This window comes from Amblyomma maculatum, chromosome 1 (assembly GCF_055883805.1).
Source record: "Amblyomma maculatum isolate TAMU_Amacu chromosome 1, ASM5588380v1, whole genome shotgun sequence".
NCBI classification, from domain to species: Eukaryota; Metazoa; Arthropoda; class Arachnida; order Ixodida; family Ixodidae; genus Amblyomma; species Amblyomma maculatum.
The window spans coordinates 309,683,046-309,689,045 of record NC_139344.1 but is presented as its reverse complement, the minus strand read 5'-3'; positions in this window follow the sequence as shown (position 1 = coordinate 309,689,045).

Genomic DNA, 6,000 nt, shown 5'->3' with positions numbered 1-6,000 from the left:
GACGGTGCAAAACTCGTGTGTTTTATCAGAACATGTATCGATATATAAGCAGTATAGCAAAAATGACTTTGGAAGGAATGAAATTGTTTCCAACAAAGCTTTGCGCAAATACATTTTTTTTTTCTATCAGGAGCTTGCGACAGCGCAACACGACAACGTAGGCACTATACTGTGTCAGCTTGCTGCTTATCTGATTCTAATTTAAGATGATTAGCATTAGCAGCATTTGAATTGTTTTAGTGGTTATTTTATTACATATACAAAAGGAAAGAAAAGATGTTTGCCAGCCCCGGTATCTGATATCTGGAGCACCTGAACAAGGGCGGTGGAATTAAAGGGATAGCGAGGAAGGGGTAGATGAAATCAAAGAGGTGAACGATAGGGAGAAAGGACAGGGTAGGTAAAAATAAAAAATATATTGTATATAAAATATAAAAATATATCACAATATATATACACTATGACACAATTTACAGTAGTTCGCTTGAGGCCCAGAGTAACGAATGCAGCGAGCTGCCAAAATGCGGCCAGGAAGGTAGCTTGCTTAACTTCCTTCAGGTCACTTGCAGCAGCCTTGTTACTGTATACGTGTTAGTAGACTATAAACTTGGGCTGATATCTCATATGCAATGCTGCTTGGTAGAGCACTCACTTCATTTCAGTGTTTACATGTGTCTATGCCATTTTTTGTTTTTACTTTCAGCAGTCTTGGAGACGCAGCCGCTCGTTTATTTTGGACAACTTTTGCATCCTTGGCTCCCTACATGTACAGTACATGTACCAAGGTATATATATGTGCATTATATTCAGTATTTTCATTTTATTTTTCAGTGCATGAGTATCGTTTCTGCTATGGATAGCAATTTGTTAAGTGACTGAAAAACATTTATAGCAACAATTAAAACATATGAGTGTCAATCTGTGAGGCCACATTGTTGCCATTGTCGTTGGTATCGTCTGGACATGCCACACCCTATACCCAATGAATATAGTCATTCCACCAAACTGAAATTGAATCTGGGTTGCAATACACACTTATACGCTATAATACCCCAGCACTCAACCCAACACTACGTCTCGTAACTGCCACACTTGTTGGCTGCTTACTGCACCGAGCTACTCCAGCGCTTACTGTTAGCATTACACACCCATATATTTTTATTTATTTATTTATTTATTTAGTAGGGGTAACATTAATGGTAGGGGTAACATTAAGAGATAGGAAGCGTGCAGAGTGGGTCAGAGAAATAACTCAAGTTACCGACATTCTAGTGGAAATTAAGAAGAAGAAATGGACATGGGCAGGACATGTAGTGCGAAGAGAGGATAACCGATGGTCGCTTAGGGTAACAAACTGGATTCCAAGGGAAGGAAAGCGCAGCAGGGGGCGGCAGAAAGTTAGGTGGGCGGATGAGATTAAGAAGTTCGCAGGGGTCAAGTGGATGCAGTTAGCACAGAACCGGGTTAAGTGGAGAAATATGGGAGAGGCCTTCGCCCTGCAGTGGGTATAGTCAGGCTGATGATGATGATGATTTATTTATTTATTTATTTATTTCAAATATCCTAAGGGCCTTTGCGGGCATTACATAGGGGGGGATTCATCACATAAACACAAATAATTTACATTACAGGCAAAGAAAAAGCTGTAAGCAGAAATAGGTGCACAAAACACCATGAACAATTTATCCAGTGACATCTAGATGCTAGAATCTAAGAAAGAAGACATTTAGAATGGGAGCAGTTAGGGATAAGAGTAGATGGAGAATACCTCAGTAATCTGCGATTTGCTGATGACATTGCCTTGCTAAGTAACTCAGGGGATGAATTGCAAAGAATGATGACCTAGACAGAAAAAGTAAAAAAGTAGGCTTGAAAATCAATATGCAGAAGACTAAGGTAATGTTTAGTAGCCTAGGGAAGGAAAAACAGTTTACATTAGGTAGCGAAGCACTGGAAGTAGTAGGCGAATATATCTATCTAGGACAGGTAGTAACAGCAGATCCGGACCATGGAAGGGAAATAACAAGGAGAATAAGACTGGGATGGAGCACATTTGGCAAGTACTCCCAGATTATGACTAGCAGTTTATCGGTATCGCTCAAGAGGAAAGCATACAACAGTTGCATCTTACCTGTACTTACCTATGGGACTGAAACGTGGAAGCTAACAAAGAGGGTTCTACTAAAGTTGACAACGCAGAGGGCTATGGAAAGAAAAATGGTAGGGATAACGTTAAGAGATAGGAAGCGTGCAGAGTGGGTCAGAGAAATAACTCAAGTCACTGACATTCTAATGGAAATCAAGAAGAAGAAATGGTCATGGGCAGGACATGTAGCGCGAGGAAAGGATAAGTGATGGTCACTTAGGGCAACAAACTGGATTCCAAGGGGAGGAAAGCGTAGCAGGGGGCGGCAGAAAATTAGGTGGGTGGATGAGATTAAGAAGTTTACAGGGGTCAAGTGGATGCAGCTCGCACAGGACCTGGTTAATTGGAGGAATATGGGAGAGGTTTTCGCCCTACAGTGGGTATAGTCAGGCTGAGGATGATGATGACGATCTAGATGCTTAAATTAGCATTACCTCATGGTATAGACATCCGCTCACTTGTCCTTGTTGTCATCCATGGCTTGGGCTTACAACCTCCGACTGCTTACTCCTTCACACCCTCGTAGGATAGTCGTGCATGGCGTGTGAGTGCCGTAGATATAAACCAGTATCCTTCAATGCTCTAACCTCACCCAGTATTATTGAGCACTAGACTGGCTTCAGCATTTTGCGCTGCCCTAGCTTAAGCATCTGTTGCGAAATTAAATATTAGCAGCCACATTCTCCTGATGTTATTCTTGCTTTAAATCGACATCAGTATACAGAACAACAGAATGGTGATGGGAAATCGTATTTCCACAGATACAACACAAATGGAGTTTTAGGCCTCGGGAATGCTTTAGATAAATATTTAACTTGATCTCAAACAGTTCAGGCCTGCCATAGTCAAGCCCCCACTTCGCTAAAAAAAAAGAAAAGAAAACAAACAGCAACAGCACGCTAAAATGCAAATGCATATGGATACATTGACGTCATTTGAGAGGCTACACATTTCACATTCATGCGACGCAATCGTGCGCAGCCACTGTCACTTCCTTGATACTGTCCAGACCTGTACCTGCTCATTGTGCCTTACATTCCCTATTCCTGTGAACTGTTTCAAGGAGACCTTGTCAGCGGCTTGTGTTACCTTCCCACGCTTACAGCCACTTTTGCCCTTGCATGCAACATGCTTGATTCCATGATCTTGAAAAGGCTATAACAAGTTCCTGCATTCACATGGAAGCAAATTTGTAAATATGTTGTAAGGCACAATGCTTTGGTGTTATACTGCTACACTTGTCTGTTTATTTGTTTATCTGTTATGTCTGGGCAAGTTCTGTTATGTCTTTTTTTTTGTCCTACTGTTATATGTGCTTGGTTTTTCCATAACCACTTCTCTTGATGTCATACGACTCGAGATGCTTGGGGCATTAAACCCCATAAACCAGTTACCAACCAACCGTCTCTTGGCACTAGCCTGATTTCTATTATTCCACAGTTTTTCAGTGGCAAGAAAGCATGCTGTCATCAGTCTCTCCTTCCTCCATCCTTTTGATCGCTATGTGGTTATTTCTTTCCCTGTATCATATAAGGGGGACACTCTCCTATGTATAGATAAATCAGCAACCGTGCGGTACCCGCTTATTGCAACATTCTTAACAAAACATATTCACTGCAGCTTAAATGTGGTGCTGTCATTATATCATAAGCAGAACAGTCCTCTCGGCACCCCTGCTCCTGACCTGAAGCTCCGGATTCTACACGGCCTACCCCGACGTGAAGCAACTTTGCTGTGCTGCCTGTGGGTTGGTGTAGCATTCACAAATTCTCATTCGTTTGTGATAGATATGGCTAATAGCCCTGCATGTGCAACCTGTGGGTCTGACGAGACTATAGGCCACATTCTTTGCGAGTGGACCACATACAATGCGGAAAAACAGTTTCTCTGCCCTGCACTAGAGTGTCTATATGGACACCCGCTGACAGAAATCAAGATTATATGCCATTGGCTGCGGCGATCGTATGCGGTAAAGACCTCCCAGGCACTGCTCTGCTTCATGAAAACCACGGGCCTGATCGGTAGACTGTGATTTTGCTGCGATGCGACGTGATATGGCTGTGATGTGACAGTACTGACTTCATATTTCTGTAACTTTCTTTTACACATCACTTTTATATCCACTTACCCCCTTCCCCCAGTGCAGAGTAGCAAATCGGTTTCTTCTTCGGTTAACCTCCCTGCCTTTCCTCCTCTTTCAACACCCCTGCCTATAGTTACACTCAGAACTTGCCTGTGCAATGAACCTAAACCTGAGGTTGCAAACCAAGATGAGGTGAAAAGCAACATAAAGTACTGTAGTTCATGGTCAGGACTTTTATAGAGACTCCAATTATAGTTTGATTCAACGGCAAGTATCCGAAGGCTGTTTGCTATGCAGCACGCACGGTGTAGATTTGCATACAGCTTCCAAATTTATTAAACTGTCACCACAGAGAAACGAAAGAATGCGTCATTCCAAGCATTTAGTCGAGTATCGAGCACACTGTGATATGTTCATGTTCTCCTTCTTTCCCCTGGCGGTCCGCGAATGGAATGGTTTAGCCGATGAAGTGGTTAATTGCTCATCACTAGATGGGTTCAGTTCACGGCTGGCAATTGTTCCTTGAGTACCCTATATATGTGTAGCCTGACCTCTGTACAAATATAGTGAAACATGTGTCTTCAGTGTGATTGTATTGTACCATATCCTTCTTTTCCATTTCTTGTTCCACACTGCCATATAGAATTATATAAAAATTAGACAAGTGTGGATTGCCAGTATTCCTGTCATTTGCTGTTTCTATATTATGCCCCAAACCTGCAACAGCCTCCAAAAGGAGGCTAGCAGTATGTATGAAATAAAATAAACCAGTTTAGAAAGCTAGTGCCTTTCCTTGCTTTTTGGACGGAACACAAGTTCTCGGGCCATACAGGATCTGCAACTGCTATGGAGGGTCGCACAGACAAGCTAGGCGCCGCCCGATCAGTTCATGTTTCATTGTCAGTATATTTTATGTATATACTAAGGGATACCCCCCCCCCCCCCTTTTTTTTTTCTCTCTCACTGTGGCCAAGGCCAGACAGGAAAGGAAAGAGGACAGGCCATGGTACTCTTGCCTTGTGGAAGGCGAGGGGACGGGTGAAAGGGATAAATTGAAGAGAAAGTGTAAGGTCACTAGGGGTGAGTTGGCTCCTTTTCCAAGGCTAGGGAACATTGGCCTATCTTGCCTTTTCTGCCTAGCCTTGGCCACACTGCCATAAGTTGTCTCCGAGTGTAATTGAAATCGAAAATGACTATTAGTGGGATTTGTTTTTATGCTATGTAAGGCGTAAATTTTTTTTCGTAGCCAAACTGAATCTCCCTTTCATGCCTGGCGTCTGCCTATAAACTCGTCGAATTTGCGCCTAATTTAAGCGAAAAACGCCATCCTTCTGCGCAAATTACCATTATCATCATTATCGTTTTTGTAGCGTCTCGCGCCATCTGTTGTGTATGTACACCAAAAAGAGAAAAAGACCAAAACATTCAAGATGGCTGCCTCCATGTTTTGCGCTGAGACGCATAAGTGACCGTCTTTTTTGAAGATATCTTGTCCTGAATGTTTACCCATAACAAAGTTTCACGGTCCTCGCTAATAAATAACACGTCCCGCATCCAAGGTGCTGCTTTTTCTTGCAGGTAAGGACATAAGACGTCAAAGGGCCGCCGCACGTCCTCGCGACGGCGCGATTGTTCCCGCTATACGAGATGTTGCGTTTTGTTGCGCCGGTTGTTTTGTGCTTTATGAAAGTTATATCTTTGTGCTTAGGTTCAGAATGTGCACCTAAGTGCCAAGAAATGGGTGACGCCGGGACTAAGGAGGTTGAATCAG